This window comes from Leptosomus discolor, chromosome 1 (assembly GCF_034619465.1).
Source record: "Leptosomus discolor isolate bLepDis1 chromosome 1, bLepDis1.hap2, whole genome shotgun sequence".
NCBI classification, from domain to species: domain Eukaryota; kingdom Metazoa; phylum Chordata; class Aves; order Leptosomiformes; family Leptosomidae; genus Leptosomus; species Leptosomus discolor.
Window position 1 is genome coordinate 28,018,012 of NC_141391.1, and position 18,154 is coordinate 28,036,165.

The window sequence follows — 18,154 nt, forward strand, 5'->3', positions numbered from 1 at the left end:
TGAGAGCTGGCCATTACCTTTTTCTTTTACTTCAGGTTTTGGATCCATCATCTGATAGGTTGTTTTACTTGTATTCCCCCTCATTCCTCTGAAGGAAGTAGGAAACTCAGAAAGAGAAACTCCTGAAAAACTGAAAGGGACTTCCTACTTTCCACATGCAACAGGAATCCCAGTCCAGTGAAGGACTTCTCGAAGCAGGAAACAAAAGCACACAACTGAGATTTCTCTCCCCCTTTCTTTACTGGTAATCCTGTTCTCCGTTCCCTACAGCCCATCAAAAAGTTTCTCCTTTCTCCACTTAACTAGCATTAAGTGTCCATCATATCATCCTTGTGACCTGAAAAATTGTCTTCATTTCCTTCTTTTCCCTGGCACTCAGACATTTGAAAGAGATGAATGGAGTAGATCAAGAGTGACTATTGTGCATTTTTAGAGAAACTGCTCAAAGATCTAAGGTTAAAAAAAGAATTGAACTCGCAACTGAAAGAGTGGGAGGAAGATGAATACAGAGCCAATTAAAGCATGCACAAAAAAGATAAGAACATCAAAAAGCATCTTTCTCCTCAAACTAGCATTTGATGCAGTGATGCTTATTTTCAAAGCAGTACACAAACATTAATTATTCCTCACAATACACCAGCGAGATAAACAAGAATCAGTCAATGCTAGCCAATAAAGTAATAAGGAAGAGAAAGACTTTGACAAGAGTATTAGGACAAAAGGTCATAGTGAGGCAATATGCTGGAATTAAGGTTGGTTTTGAAAAAATAAAGGCAGCAGTGAAACTAGTGATAATTATAACAGCATGAGGATGCTACATTCTAGTCACTAGAACCTGGGTGTCTAATCACAGCTAGTCAGCTCAGCCTCCCTTAAAAGTCCTTGGAAAAAAAATAGTAACTTCTAAGTGTGGTTCACCCCACTTGGATTTCTATCTTTGAGCGGTTCTAGGGGTGTCCACAACTCTTTTTGGCTGTAAGAAGGGCCCAGCTGAGACTAGGGATTTGTTCCTGAGTTCTGCATTATTAAATGAGGAGACACCTCTCCATTTCTTTATATCTATCATCTGCTGCCTTTCTCCTCTTACACTGGAAGCTCTCTGGAAAGGGCTGTGTTTTATTATTGTTTATTCAGCGTATGTAGGAGAGCGTGGCTTTTACCTATGCCTAGGGCTCCCAAGAGGTACTGCAATACAGATACATTTCCGAAAAAAGAATTTTATTCAGAGAATGGTAATAACAAATCAGCTTTTCTGAATATGTGTGAAATGACAAATACCTTGGGGGAAAGGAGGAGAGAAAGGTGAATGTGGTAATAATAGAGCTATGTAGGTAGCATAATGGAGTGTATGTAAGTGGTAATCTGCATAGTTTGGGGATTAGATCTGGTCCTTTTGCTGCAACTACCAAACAATTTTACCTTTTAAAGGGAATAAAAAGTACTTTTTATAACAACTGAAGACACAGCTACTACTACAAAAACAAAAGACTAAAACATAGTAATACTCTGCAAAGTGCCCAAATTGTGGTATGAATACAGATTAATTATCGTTATTGTGATTTCTAATAATTCACAATCCTATAAACAAACTTTGCTAAAGGAGAGCATCTTATATCAAGCAGAGTATTAAAGCCACGGGGTTACTATACTGTATCTCTGGAAATTTCCAGGGAAATTTCAGACTCATTCTCACACTTTTTTCCCCAGTATATTTGAGTTCACTTAGACTATGGAATACCTTTGTGCGATAGTCAAAATACGTTAATTCGTTTGGATTAAGCTAGTTAAAATGTAGCATAATAATAGTCTAGTGTATGACTGTCCAACAGCAACATTTTAATGCCTGTAGATTCTGTATAAAATTGCCAGATATAATTGCAGAGAAGCTCAAGTGCACAATACAGAAATCTAGTTAATTCATCACATTTATGGCTTTTAGAAAAGAGCAAGCCAAAGCCCAGATAAACTCTGAATATGTAATAAACCAAAAAGAACATTTAAACCTAGAGTTTTCACTTTGCATTTCCAAATAGGTTTTTTTTTTCTGTTTTGTTACTTATTTATTGAAAAACTCTCCTGAACTCCCATCACTGATGTGTCTGAGTCATCATCTTGTAAGTTGAGTCATTCCATTAATTTGGGCTTGATAATTTTCAGCCAAATCTATGTACAGTAAAACATATTTAGAGGCAAATTACCGGGAAAGAAATAAACAAGAAACTATCAGACAAACCTTATTCCTAATAACTATAATTAGGCACCCTGTGGTTATCTGAATTTTGTGTATTTTGATCCCAGTACAGTTTTTATTAGTGAAAGAATTGGTGTTACACCATTAGGAGACTGATCATTTTCTGACTGACTTCTTTGCTTCAAAATGATTCTTTTTAAATCCTACCTTTTTCGGGAGAGTTTTCCCATGATGTATTGAGACTAAGCGTGACAATGGACAAACTAGCCTCTCAAAGATACGTGACACTGCAATTCAGCTCATCTGGACCATGTGAGAAGCTGCAGCTTTTGGCTCCACATTCAGACCTTAGCAGGTTTTAACCAGAAGTGACTTCGAGCCTTTGATGAGCTGGAGCACTGCCTTTGCAGTCTTTCCTTGTGTCAGCCCATCACATACCAGTCAAACTCCAGCTGGATGAGCTTTTAAGTGTGTATGCTGGAGGTTAATGAGCTGCATCCTAACAGCATCACTCTGTGTAAAATGGCATGCCCACACACAACACAGCTCAATACAGAAACACCTGAGAGCCCCAACATTCAGGCAAGTCCGTGTGGTCTAGTGCAGCATTAATTGCAGGTTGTAGGTCAGGTCTCAGAACATCAACCTGATGCTGAGCTAAAGCTAATCTGTCTCTCTTCCTGTAGGGCTCAGCATACAGTCCCATGACAGCTAATGCAAATTTAAACCTGTCCTGCCAATTTTCCCAAATCTTCCTCCCATGTGTTCCTGACCCTTCCCTTCATCAGGCACTATTGTGCCACTCTGCAATAAACTGCTCCAGGGAGCAGCTTTGGCTGAAAACAAGTTACTTGTTTCATTTGTTTATATTCTCTACAGGGTTTCTTTTTTGTCTGGATCAGTTCTCTGGGATGACTTACTGCATGGCCAATTTAGGAAAGAAGGCAAGAACTTAAGAGTGTAAGTGCAGTTGAGAGGTAGGTAGTGATTACTGCCACATGGACTCCATTCAGGCTGTCATGGAAGTTTGTCGCAGTCAGAGCAGCTGGCTCATAATTCTTGAGCTAGGGTACTCACAGATGTCATTGGTGTCTTCCCATAGGGCTGAATCATAAAGTAGACACATAAAGAATAAACCTTCTTGTCAGCTTGCTCTATAGATAGGCGACACAAGACAGTGAAAATAAAAGCTGCACCTTCATGTACTAGAGGAGGAGGCGGCAAGGTGAGTGCAATGGTCATAACTGGGGAAAAATATTCACTAGATTTTGAGAATTTTCCAGCATAATTTTCCAGTCTCCTGTCCTGCAGAGCTGTCCTTCAAAACCATGCCCTCCACTCAGTTTAGTAAATGAAGGTTTCTATACCCATATACTTTGCAAACGAATGAAGGACTTCTTACGGGGTATAAATGAAGGGATGCACTTTTGGCATTCAGTTGAAGATGTCCAGAATCTGCACAATTTCAGGTTTTATCTCAAAATAGACAGGCTACGTAAGTGAAAACATACAATCTTATCTTCTCTTTATATGTGAATATTTCCACTTGGTAAACTGGTCCACAGCATCTTGAGTATCTATGTAATTTAGATTTCTCTCTTGGAAAGGGCAATGCTTACTGAAATCTCTGTCTTGAAACAGAAGGTCTTTGGGCAAACAAGACTTTCACAGCCATTCTTCCAAACCAAACTAATTCACACATATTGTCATTGAAAGCATTGCTATAATGCAGAAATCCTCATATCAGAAAAAGTTTCGAGACAATTTAGTCATGACTTAGAATGGGTAACTGTTCAAAACATTCATCATTTACTACTGAAATATATGCATGTGTCCTGCTCCAAGGTGGAGATTAGGAACATTAATGGTTTGGAGTCTTCTTTTCCTTTCACTCTGGTGTAACATCATGTTTTATATATGCTTAGGCACCTGTGCATTCATGTGGTTTTGTACCTATGCCATAGCTAGTGTCCCCCATGAACTTTCATCAAACTCTTAAGCACAGTGTCTTTTAAAAGAATGATGCAACCTAAAATATTTTAAATGTGCCTTGTGTCTCCACTTCATTAATATGCATTTATCCTTTGTCATTAATGAAATCACAAAATTGCAGAATGGCAAGGGTTGGAAGGGACCTCTGGAGATCATCTGATCCAGCCCCCTGCTAAAGCAGGTTCACCCAGAGCAGGTTGCACAGGATCATGTCCAGGCGAGTTTTGAATATCTGCAGGGAAGGAGACTCCACAGCCCCCCTGGGCAGCCTGTTCCGGTGCTCTGTCACCCTCAGAGTAAAGAAGCTTTTCCTCATGTTCAGGTGGAACTTCCTGTGCTCCGGCTTGAGTCCATTGCCCCTTGTCCAGTCACTGGGCACCACTGAAAAGACCCTGTCCCCATCCTCTTGACACTCACCTTTTAGATATTTATAAGCACTGATAAGGTCCCCTCTCAGTCTTCTCCAGGCTAAAGAGCCCCAGGTCTCTCAGCCTTTCCTCATAAGAGAGATGCTCCAGTCCCCCCATCAACTTAGTAGACCTCCGCTGGAATCTCTCCAGTAATTCTCTGTCCCTCTTGAACTGGAGAGCCCAGAACTGGACACAGTTCTCCAGATGTGGCCTCACCAAGAGCAGAAGGGGAGGAGAACCTCCCTTGACCTGCTGGCCACACTCTTCTTCATGCACCCCAGGATACCACTGGCCTTCTTGGCCACAAGGGCACATTGCTGGCTCATGGTCAACTTGCTGTCCACCAGGACTCCCACGTCCTTCTGTGCAGAGCTGCTCTCCAGTAGGTCAACCCCAGCCTGTACAGGTGCGTGGGGTTACTCCTCCCCAAGTGCAGAACCCTATACTTGCCTTATTGAACCTCATTAGGTTGCTCTCTGCCCAGCTCTCTAATCACTAATTACAATCTGTTGTAAGACCACACATTAAGGAACTCCACTATTAAACTTCTTCAGGCCTGAAATTTATTTCAAACAACTTTTTGTTACATCCCCTTTAGTCAGCTTCTTATTCTTCTAAAAATTTCTTGTATAAAATCTACTTTTCAATTAACTTTATAATTGCCCCCTCAGCACTGTGTCAAATGCTTCACTGGAGGTCTGGTAGTATGCATTCTATCACCAATAGACTTTTATTTGGAACTACAAAAAAGATATAAAACAAGGAAACAAGCTATCCTCTCTATCAGTTTTAGACAATGGTAAGAATAAGTAACACATGGATACCACTTCCTGACAACAAAGATGAGGTTTTTATCAGCTACACCTTTTCCCACATACATGTCTTCTGCACAGTTTAATGGTGATACTGACTGGAATGATGCACCTGCTTTGAATCCCATAAAGTGGCAGTAGTATCAGTAAGCAGTTATAAGGAAGGTTTTGAAGGATTAAGCCTGTAAAAGCATAACTGCAGACTGTTTCTGCATCCATACAGTTTCAAGCTCCCTCCCAAAATGAAACATTTATTTTGATCCCTACATTTTAGACAATCAAATTAAAAATTACTTCTGATCGTCGGTCTGCTTCCTCACAGCTTCCTTAGGACCTGTTCTCCAAGTTACAATGCAGGTAATTTTTTCTAATTTACACTTTGAAAATGAATGTACTGGCTTTAATGAAACACTCTGTCAAAATAACTTTTCCCAAACTACTTCAAAACTAATTATAAATGTAATACCATTTCATTTTGGTGCACCTCAAACCATAATATTTTCCTAATACAAGTTTGACTCCAGGATCTATGAAGTAGCTGGCTATTGTCTCAAATTAGTCTTATTATCTTGTTTGCCTGATAAAGAAGTTATACTGTAAAACAACGAAGCAAAACATAAGCAACCAAGAGCAATCCCATCACCACAAGAAAAATAGTAAGAGAAAGAGCTGATATTTCTCATCAACACACAGAAAATTAGATTGGACAAAATAAGACATACATCAATTTGCTTACGAATGAGTTTTCTTCCCACCATTTGGCATCCACAGCATAATTACTAAAACATGTTCTCAGAGCAAACCCAGGAAATTTAAAGAGTAACTGAGATATTATTTTACGTGCTAATTAGTCTTTTTGTACATCATTAAAATGGCTCTGAAACCAATCTGCTTGAACAACTGTCTGCTTCAATACCAAAAAAAAAAAAAAAAAAGTAATTATTACAAAGATTTCTTCTTCAGATCGCAAAAGGCAGCAGGAATTTCAGGCCAGCATCTGGTAGCATATTCCTCAGACATGTATAGTCACAGCTATCTGCAGTGCTGGCACACTCTGGGACAGAATAATGCCTTTTCCCTGTCTTCTCATAGCACCCAGACATAATCTCATCCCACATTTTTAAACAGCCTCTGCTGATTGTGAGTCAACCCGCTTATAGAGTAATTTAGCCAAATTCCTCTAAGCTGTACTCATTTACAACATAAACAGATCCGGCACCTGGTCTTCTCGCTAATAGAGTCCAGGAGATTTAATCAAGGGCGGGTTTTCTTGGAAGTCAAATTGAGTAAGCATTCTTCATGCCCTATGGCCATGAAGAGACTGTCCAGCGCTGCGTGCTCTTTGCAGGTGCTGCACTCAGAGGTGACCAAAGAGTGGTGCCCACCTGCTAGAGGGAATAGCCCACCCTCAGCTTCAGTGTATGGAATTGTCCCCAGAGGCACCCCAGGAGGTGACCCACCACTGTATAACCTGATCTTGCCACCCTTCTCAGGTCCCCACCCAAGTGCCCACCTGAAGCGGCTGTGGTGAAGCCTGGGACAGCTCAGCATTGCTGACACTCTTGGGGACACCAGCCACAAAGTGTAGCTCCAAGGCAGCATCACAGAGCATGGGCAGTCAGTCCTGCCCCCCCCTCCCATACAGGTCTCTTCTTTCCCAGTTCAGACAGGTGAAGGCTCCTTGGAGCCCTTCCTCTGCCCTTGCTGCTCTCGACTCACTGCTTTCTGCCTGGGTGACATAAAGGAACTGAATTTCTCCAGCAGGAGCCCTTCACTGGGGGCAAGGTAGGAGCAGGACCTTGCACCCAAAACCACACCTACCCAAGGCACCCTGGAGATGTCTCTATCTGTCTCCCATGCACATGCACACCATCCAGTGAGTCCGTCTCATACATACGTACGTAACCACAAACACACAGCTCCTGATGGACTACCCAGGCTTCTTTACACATACCATATTTATAAGTCATCTCACATACAGACAAAGACTTGCAGCAGGTGATCCTCCCTAAACCTGAGAGGCCAGAGCAAGTTAACTTTTCTAAACCTGCTTAATGGAAGGATGTCAGGCTTGGCACTCCACAGCCCCTTGGGGACTTCTGTCCCGCTGCACCAGGCTTTGGTGACATACTGCAGTTACAGGTCAGGAGGTCTCTGGATATAAATTCTCCACTTTCGGTTATTGTACATTTTTTTATAGAATAGCATTTTGTGGTTGAAGAATCTGTAAGCAGGCTTTAGTGCTGAGATAATTTACTTTGAAGTTAAGGAATGAGGACAGAATGGACTGCAAGGGAAATGTATTCCGTCGGGTCAAGCAATTACACTAAAGCTATATGCCTGAGCACTTTCACGAATATTGCTCACAATCTTCATGCATTTACCTCACTTGCATATACTGGCTCCTTGCGTTAAAACTTTATAGGAAGATGCACTTTGTGCTTAATGAGGAATGTAGACTTTGCCACGTGAGAGGAATTTAATTTTGAAATACCCTTAATTATTACTCTGCTCAGCCTATGATGTTGCTAACTCAGCAGAGGGAAAAACAGTAGTGCAGAGCATGTGCTTGTTCTGGCAGTAACGTGATTTATATACACTTGTATTCCAGACCTGGAAGGGAGCTGGTCCCAAACAGCATGAATTTCTCAGGAGAAGCCATGCAGGTAGTGACCCTACTCTCACTTCTCACAGAATGGCAGTATCGTGCCTGGAAACTTCTGCTTATCTAACCAGGAGAGTCATGGCAGGCTGCAAGGTAAGCACTTAAACTTGTCATCAATAAACACCAAAAAGGAGGAGTACAGATGAAATCCAAGCTTTCTTGTGACCAAAGGGGATTTCTGCAGCCTCAGGTATGTAAGAATGGGTTTCACAGCCACAGGCACTTACCTGAATTTAATATTTAAGTCATCCTTTAAGCACAGAAAACTCAGCCAATAATGACGCTTGTGCCTGTGCCTTATGTAGTAGCCAAGAGAGGGTGATGGCCCATGTGTCAACATGAAATGACACAGGAGCATGTGTTGCATGGGCCAGCTGTTATGGTGGATAAGGAAGTTTTTAAGCGCCTTTGCCCCATTTTTCCCTTTATCCCTCAATATAACCGTTTTCTGGCAGGGAACAATTTCTTGTAAAACAGGAGAAAGTGAAGCCATGCTGTGCACAAACTGTGAGTCACTGAAGACCCATTACCCTACACAAGAAGCCACCTTACATGATGCAAGTTGAAGATGTTCCCTCTGCTGAGAGTTCTGGCACAGTGAAGCCAAGGGCCATGTGTAAAACTCTGCACAAATGAGCACAAATGGAGCACGTAGGAGAGTCCTGCTCCCCAGATACTTCATGGCTCCTACATTAAACATCCCAGGGCCTCCCGAGTCCCAGGCAGGCACCCCACCGCCTGACCCACAGAGCTGTGTTAGCACCTGCTCTTGCTCTGATACCAGAAATCTCTCGCTCCTATCCCCTCTGCTTCGGCTGATGCAAAAGCAGGAGCAGTATTTGTATTAGCCCTTGACTTTTGCCAATGGCTAATGCAGTGCAGAGCACATAGCCAGCAGTGCTTGTAGAGTGAAGGCAGGTGTCTAGCTGCTGTGCTAAGGAAGGGATTAAGGTGTAGGGAATTAAGGGGATTAAGGCACAGGAATGCTTATCTGGTGTGGTCCAAGCGGATTTAGGGTTGCGGGAGGGATGCAGGCACTCAGATGGAGAAAAATGATGGTAGCTGTAAGCTGCACTCTTGGTACCAATGTGCCATGGTACTAAGTAGCATGCCTACACCGCCATCGTCATCCACGCCAGGGAGCGATCCTGGAGAGCAGCTCGGGTGATGTGGGGTGGCTCTGCCCACACTGCAGTGAGCAAGCCCCTCTAAAACAGCTTGGTTATTCTCTAGGCAGTTGCTTTGGTGTCTTCCAAATGTTTCTCCACTACTCATGATCAAGTATTTGAGAAAATGGCAGAAGGGCCAGAAATAAAATATAGGTAAACACAGACTTAATGATGGAAAAACCCCACAAGTTACAGTGCATGGCAAGTTCACTCAAACCTAAAATACTTCTCACTAGAGGTTCTCTTTATCTTGACAGCAGTGTTGTTTCAAATCAGCTTTCATAGCACAAATACATATATTTATACGGACATAAGTGCACTAACTAATCATAATTTTTTATTTTATTTTATTTTGAAAAAGAAAAATCTCATCCAGTCTGTATGTCAGGAAGTAAAACTCTGATAGTGACTTAGCAAAAGTATACTTGTAAAGTCCATCTTGATTCAAAAGTAACCACACACCCATAATGTCCAAGCCTCCTCAGCTGGCATACCTGTTCTCCCAAGTCAGGAAAGTCATCATTCTGGAGAGGGATTCAATGCTGTTTAAGTATTTTATATAATGAGAAGCTATTGACAGATGGTCCAGATGAGGCCATGGCACTTGGCTGACATTTGATCAAGATTTAGACTGTCACAAGATGTGCTAAGATGGAAGAAGTAAATTTGTCATAGGTGGGACCCTGGCTCCTGTGCCGGTGGGACTGCTTATTGCTCTCAGTCATGAGAGAAAGCCTGTTTGTGGGACTGTGCTGAATATGTTCTCTTACAAATGGGAGGGTTCCTAAAAGTGAATCACTTTGTTGTTTTAGAAAAGCATCTGTGGAACAACACTCTCAACCTCACATTCAAACACATTCAAAGAGAAGGAAATGTTACACCAGAGCCTGAACATGTGATGATAAATCTACGCCAAAGAGCTGGGACATGGCATGCAGCTGGGAGACGGTAACCACTGATCCCCGCATCTCATGAGCTTTGTTGTGTTGCTGAGTCTTGTCAGCCAATGAATGAATAGTTCATTTATTTGCTGGTTTATAAATCAAGTTTCATAAATTTGCAGAAGGTGTATTTTGATTTTGGCTCCAAGCTTGACAAGTTAAAGACAAGCAACAAAGCTGTTCTGGAGAAAGGAAGATACTTCACCTCTATTGCAGGATTCCAAAGTGCCTTTTATGTAAACATTTCCTATACAAAATTGAATAAGCTGACCATATCAGTTCTATCTTTACAAGGATTTCCCTCTACTCCCTTTTAAATGATGGCAGTTTTTTAACTTACTTTTTTATTTTTAATCTACACAAGATTATCAAATGTAGTGCTGGGCCATTTTTCTACTTACTCACTGTCTGAATTAACCACCACCTTTAATCAATTACTTTGAACATTTCTTCCCATTGGTTTTCCTCTGAAAAGTACCTGAGGATTTCATAGCCCTAAGGTAGCCTTGTGATTCATGATAAAGCAAATCTGAACTAAATTCGACTGTCTGATCCTGTCCATGTCAAAACAGGAACAGAATTTTCCCGCAATAATCTGGAGATTTTGATATTGAAGGTGCTTGCAACCTTGGAATTTTCAGCTTTACACATACTGGAACATTTTTGACTTCTCCTAGCTGTTACCTTTCAAAATCCATTGCCATTAAAACAGTCCTTTCTAGAGATAACTTTCTTAATTGTTTATATTGAAAGAAATTTTTAAGATTCTTTTCACACTGCTTTATCTTGAGGGCAAGTTATTTTTTTACATTGCTGTAAACAAACTGGGAAACAAGAATACATTTTAAATTGACATTCTGCTATTACATTACTGAATCATTGTATCTTATAGTAGACATGCTCCAGAATTGCAATTGCAATTTGCTATATTAATTGCCAGCAATGGATACATATATTACTACATAGAGAGACAGATTCTTGAAAATAAATATACTGCGAGAAAACCCATTGCTGGCAAAAAAAAAGATACTGGAAGGAAAACAATGGCTGATAAGTTGCAGAAAAACTTGCATGCATTTAAGTGTCTATGGCCTTCTAGCACAATTTTAATATTGTGTAAAATGTATGTTTAAAAACCACAGAGATGATAGATGATTTTTTTTTTTCCGGGATCACTATGTGGCCAATGTATAGAGGTTATGTAACTCTTCAAAGTTAGCTAACTTTTCAAGGACTTGCTTTTTTCCTCTGACAGTTATTTGTCTGACCTATGATCATGGATTTACCATTCCATATTAGTTCTTTAATAAAGTCGGAAGAAGGTGAAGAAATTAAAATCTGATCTACTGAAATCACTACCATTTGCAGTGACTTCCATAAGGCCAGGTTTCTATTTATTTTGAAAGCTAGGGTATCTAATAATCGCAGGCTATCTTTCCAGCCACAGGTGATTTCTTCCTCGACAGAACAAAGCTCTGTCTAAGCCTGACAGCAGCCAAGTGATAAGAGAATTTTGCTAGCAGTTATGATGTTGATGTTCCAGATAAGCATTGTTTTTGTTTAACTGACATCTGGTGATATATTGGCATAGAAACAGTCTAATTCTAAATTAGGAAAAAGGAGGAGTAGGGGAGGAAGAGTCATCCTGATTGGTGAAGACAAATTCTAGCATCTCTTAAAAGCTTCTAGAATGTCCCCTTCCTTGATCATTTTCAAGCTGACTGGCAGACATCTTTGGTTCTAGGGAGTGTCAAAGGTACCTAAAAACCCAAAAAGGCAGGTATATAGCTTCCACTAAGGCTTACTACTCATCAGCTGTCTGTACCCAGATTCTCAGCCTTGGACGACAACTTCACTCTGGACTCAACTGCAATGTAGTTGAATAAATGGCAAGAGGAGCAACATGTGAAGTGCCATAATTGCTTCCCATGACATGAATTAAAGCACGAAAGTAAAAGGCCAGGCTCGCACCTAACTTCCTTTCCACTGGCCTTCTCCCACCTTCCTTGGTGAATCTGACAAGGCAGGATCATATATTGTGTACAAAGACTGAACAAATTTCAGAGGTATTGCTTTTGCTTTCAGTTTTTTTGTTGTTGCTGCTGCTGTTTTAATGGATATCTAAATGCTTTTAAAGGATTAAACTAAAATACTTTATTGTTCTTTACTGTCTTGTATTTGCCAGTTTTTTTAGAGGGAATTTCCTATCTCTGTTTCTCTTCTCCAATTTTTAATTCTTGACCATTTTTCTGAGTTGATTAATATGTGGAATAAGTCCTTCATGGCCTCATCAATTTTTATAACACAATACCTATTTGCAAGTGTTCTGAAATGTCAGCAAACTGCTTCATTTTTCATCTTGGAAATCTGATGGAAAATAAATTCCTGACAGTTTTCTTTTGAAAGACAGCTAACAGGCTGAATACATACAGGGTAGAAAGGACCACTTTGATTTCCCAGTCTGACTTGCAGTGAAAGACAAATCAGAACATTTCACTCAGCCATTCTTGCATAGAAATTTACACCAATCTTCAGCGCATGCCTCAAGTCTTACCTTGCTGCCTACAAGGCCCTCTAACGAACATGAGAAGTGGCTGCTGGCTGCTGACATGAAGCAACAAGTGATGCTGCCCATAGTACACTGCTTGCAAAGTACAGTACCCATGGGCAAGCAAGGACCTCTTGGTCTAGACCACATACAGACATGATTTAAGGGTTTCCATAAAGCACATAATGTACCCTTTTGACACAGACAAGGGGGGCCTGAGCTGTAACACTCTGTTTTGAACTCTTTGAACTGAACAAGTGGACTAAGGAATTAATGCATGGCTTAAATAAGATGTGTCTAAATTAGGCAGGTTCCTCAGCTGCCTTAAGCTCTCCTTAAATGCCTGATATTTGCTGTCTCCCCATCATCCCCTACCCATATGTTTGTAGTACCACTTCTCAGAAGGAAGGATGATCTTGGAAGGTACCTCAGTGGGCTGGACATGGGTGACCTTTTTTGTTTCTTGTTTACTCTTCTGGGTAGTACATAGAAATGGTAATTTCATCCCCATGAGATAAAAGCTCAGCCCCAGCTCTGTTATTCCAACAGCCAGCCATGCCTTTCTAGAACATTTTCCTTTTAGATTTTCTACTATTTTTCCAGCCATTGAATATCAAAGACTTCATATAAGGTTGTATAAAGATTACCTGACTGTAGAACTTCTTGACCACAATAAAATCAATGTTTAATGCAATTCCCAAAAAGCCAAATAGACCATGAAAAGTGTTCAGACTTCACATTATACAGCCTAATTATTAGGAGCCCTGAAAGCCAAATTAATTTATCTGTTTTTCTATAAAATGCCTGGTGAGTTTTCCCCCCTTGTATTTTCTGACAAAAGTATCAAAAAACATTACTTCAAACAGAAATGACTGTAAGCCCTTAGAAAAATTCACTTTCTCCTTTAAACGGGTATATTTTTAGGTACGTTTTTAAAATTTTCTAAATATTTTTCAAAAATTAGTCTTAAATAAGATCAGATCTTTCAAAGAGATCGTGCTCACTTCATCTGAGAGAGTGTCAAGATTTCACATGGACTTTCCAGCATTTGAAGCTGGCTGGTTTTCACTGCATTGAAGTGCTTAATTGTCTATGTTCAATGGACACATTTCTGGAATCAGCAATCAAATACTTCCTGTTAAATGGGGACCAAAAGACTGTCTAACCTTGTCATCTAATGGATCTACTTTCTGTAACAATATTCATAGCTGCAAAACTTGATTAGAGACAAAAAGTCTCTGTTTTTTTAAATTTAATTTACGTGCTTCAATGAATCTCAGAGGTGCTGCTTAAAATCCAGCATTTCTTAGAGACAGCTGTACAATGGGTGGAGGAATTTCTGAAGGTTCACTGAACATGTGTTGTCTCAGATAAATAAAGAGAAAATGTAACATAAAAGTTAAATAGTAGTAAAATTATATAGCTCATAACTTCAGAGAAATACCCTCAAAGAAGTAAGTGAAAGTTAAACTTTCTGTGAAAAATGTTAGCAGACTGTTGTTTCTCCTGTATGAGTAGAGGAACTATTCTTTCTGGTGAGTATAGAACCATAGAATCATTCAAGTTGGAAAAGACATTTGAGATCAAGTCCAACCACCACCCTACTCTACCAAGTACGCCCCTAAACCACAGCTAAACGACCTTTTAACACATTAAGGGATGGTGACTCAACGACCTCCCTGGGCAGCCTGTTCCAATGTCTGACAACCCTTTCAGTAATAAATTTTTTTCTAATGTCTAGCCTAAGCCTACCCTGGTGCAGCTTGAGTCCATTCCCTCTTCTTCTATCATTAATTACCTGTGAGAAGAGACCAGCACCTACCTCTCCACAGTGTCCTCTCAGGCAGTTGTAGAGAGCAATAAGGTCTCCTCTCAGCCTCATTTTCTCAAGACTAAATAGCCCCAGGTCCCTCAGCCGCTCTTCATAAGACTTATTCTCCAGGCCTTTCTCCATCCTTGTTGCCCTTCTCTGCACTCTCTCCAGCACCTCAATGTACTTCATGTATTGAGGTACCCAAAACTGAGCACAGTACTCAAGGTGTGGCCTCACCAATATGTAACGATGGTTAATATTTTAAAGTTATGCTATATTTATCATATTAAAACAAATGGATGGGAAATGTAATATGGAAATTCATTTATCTTTTCTCCCTAGAAAATTATCTGAAGATCTATAGGTAAGAACAAATTAATCAATTCAGACCCAACAAATGGGTAACTGTTTTCAGTGATAAGGGAATCAAAATCAACAGAAAGCTATTGATAAATGTAGAATATGGCAACTCTTGACAAGGATCTAGAGATCGAATATAATCCCCTAATTAAGAAATTAGGACCCAACATGGCGAGGGAACATAAGCACATGTGAAACTACAGATGGCTATACTGCTTGTGCTTAAGAGTTTTCCTGGATTTGGTCCCTACTTCAGTGTCCCAAAAAATACACTTTAAACAAAGAGGAGATACCTGCACATATATTAAGAGGAGTCCCTTAAAATAGGTAATTGCTAGATTCTGAATAAAATAATTCATTATAGTAATTTTTTACAAACTTGCTGATTCGGTCAAAGAAAAGCAGTCTCAGCAGTCTGAAGACTACAGAATACTGTCTAAAGTATCAATTGAAGAAATTGTAATGAAACACTTTTCATTCAACTTACACGAAAGGACGTATTTCTGCATATTTCTATTTCTGCAGAGGTTACTTTTGACAGACACTTCTTCCATTACTCTACTTTGCTAAGTATGATATCCTAATAGAATTTATATAAAGAACAGAAAAAAAAATATTTAAGCAAATATTTTTGTTGGAAACCATGCCTGTAGCTCTGTTAGGTGCCCAGAGTACCAGGCTGTCAGCTATTCCAAGGTGGAGACGAAGTCTCAGTTCTTTTTGTTGAATCAAGGGACACTGGAGGAGGCAAAAGGAGAAAACAGCTAGGAGCATGCATGTGTGGTGCAATGGTAAATGTCTTCAGCACCCATGTGCTCCCGTGCACTTTCTCTGTTATTAGCCTGACATTTAAGGAACAATTTTGGCTGATATGATTCAGAAACCTCTCAAGTAGAAAAGGCAACTTGGGTCTCTAGTACAATTTCTTTAATAAATGAGGTTTTGTAGACAAGGAAGGCATTGCTTTATCTCCATAGGAAATTTAAAGACTAAAACCTTGTGCTGTCCACTCTGATTCTTATCAAAATAGGGGGAAAAATAAAAGGTTCAGATGCTACCTCAAGGGATGAATATAAGCTGAGAGTCCTAAGCAGCAGGAAGGACCTAGTAGTATTATAACTCACAGCAAACAATAAAATCAAAGCCACAAAGATCAAAGCCTCTTCTTTTTCTGTTAACTCAGGTAACTGGGTTCTTTTGATCCTATTTTGGTTGAGTTTAGAAAATCCACAGAATTGCAGGATTTTGGACGGAGGGAATATTACAGAAAAGTTCCTCCTAAATGATGTAATGTTGGACCAAAACATGAATCAAAAAATAAATACATATTAGTGAATAAGCCTGGAGTTGTGAAAAGAAAACTGTATAACATCTATTACTTTACAACAGAGAGGGTTAATATAAATTAATATGACAACAACCACAAAACAGCTGACGACAAAGGTTGTTTTAGCTGTGCTATTTTAGGAACAATGGAATTCCCCAAGAATTCATTCTTTTCTCTTAGAGGCTGGAGAGCTACTTGTAAGTCATTCAGTATCAGGCTACCAAAATATGGACAAATTTGGATGTTTATTGATTTTTTTTTCTTGTTTTTCATCCATCTGGTTAGAACAATAAAAAAACCAACCATATAAGTCTTTTGTTAGGAGTATTTGTGAAGAGGAAATAATTACTAGAGCACCAAATTACATGTCTTATTTCCCAATGAACTATCAGAGGAAATAAGCAGTAAAGCACCAAATAGCACCTTTTAATTTCCTAATTTTTCATTTTTAAGTTTAATTTTTATTCACTTGGTCCAAATATTTCCTGACATGATACAAAGAAAATTGCAACTGCTTGTGGAAGCTCTTACAGAACCTTTACTGACAAACACCAAATAGAAGGGTTTAGGTTGCTAATAATATTAACATGAGAGAAGAAAAACTTTTTACCTTTCATTCAAATTCTCTTAAAGTATCCTCTTTAGATTTCTGCATGCATATTTGAATCTCCTTAGAACACAGCTGCGAATATTTCTACAAAACTCCTACCTTTTGACCATCTCAAATATGTTTTGTGCTTTAAGATGAGCTTCTAGGACTTATGACATCAAGTAAGTTTATGGCAATGATGTGGCATCAGGACCCTGACAGAAATTCAGCTCTCTGTAATGAGAATCATAATCAAAAGAGTTTAGGAGTCACTTTTCTACACTGTATACACAACAAATGGTTTTCAAGTAATCTGTTTTTTTGTGGATGTTTTTTTTTGTTTGTTTTAAATCCTAAATTAAGTTAGGTTTTTAGTCCTCTTGTTTAAAACTTGAAAGATATACCTTACTAATGCCTGTGAGGAGTTTATCTTTCATTAAAAGCATAGCTTTCCTGTGTTGCATGGAACTGTATCAGATAATGCTAGCACTTCACTTAGTACAGCATATTTAAAGCAAAGCTCTGTTTAATAGCAAATGAATGTTATCTGATCTGTTAAGCTCTTCCTGGGTTTCATTTTAAAAGATGAATGCCTTTTTTAAAGGAAAAATATGCTGAATTATTGTTAAAAAATTCAGGAAATAACAAGGTCTGTCCTTTTAGTATCCTGAGGGAAAGCAAGCTTTAAAGGGTATTATCTATTCACTTCATCAACAAAGATGCTTTCCTGATTTTTGAATACCCATGGTTTCAAAACTCTATTAAAATGCAAACAAATTCAAAACCTGGTTTTGCTTTACTTCAAAGTGCATTTCTTAACTACCCATTTCTGCCTATACCTAATAAGTGCTGGTCCTGTTTTAAAATGTTTGGTTTATTCTAGTACCTCTAGATAAATAGTAGAGCACGAATATTTAAGTTTCACTGGTCTCAACCTAATATTATGCAGGGAAAAAAAAATAGAATGGAAACTGTAAACAATAGAATTCCAAAAAATAATAATAAGAAACTTGAAAATAATGGTGGAAATCTGCAGAATCCAACAGGGAATAAATAACAAATAGAGTTTAAAAATACATATTGAATTAAAATATTATTTTACTAAAATACTATAATGTGATTCAGAACCAAGACAGGATTTAATAATTTCCTCTGACTATTTGGACTGTTAGTATGTCTCATCTAGAGGAGGCAACCAAACACTAAGCTACTTCAAGATTAGGGCAATTCTGGAGAGGTGGAAGAAAAACCTGCAAGCAAAGGGCAAATGAAAAAGTAGACATCAATCAATTGCCAAATATTTACAGCCTTTGAGACATCTAGGCAATTCCAAACTT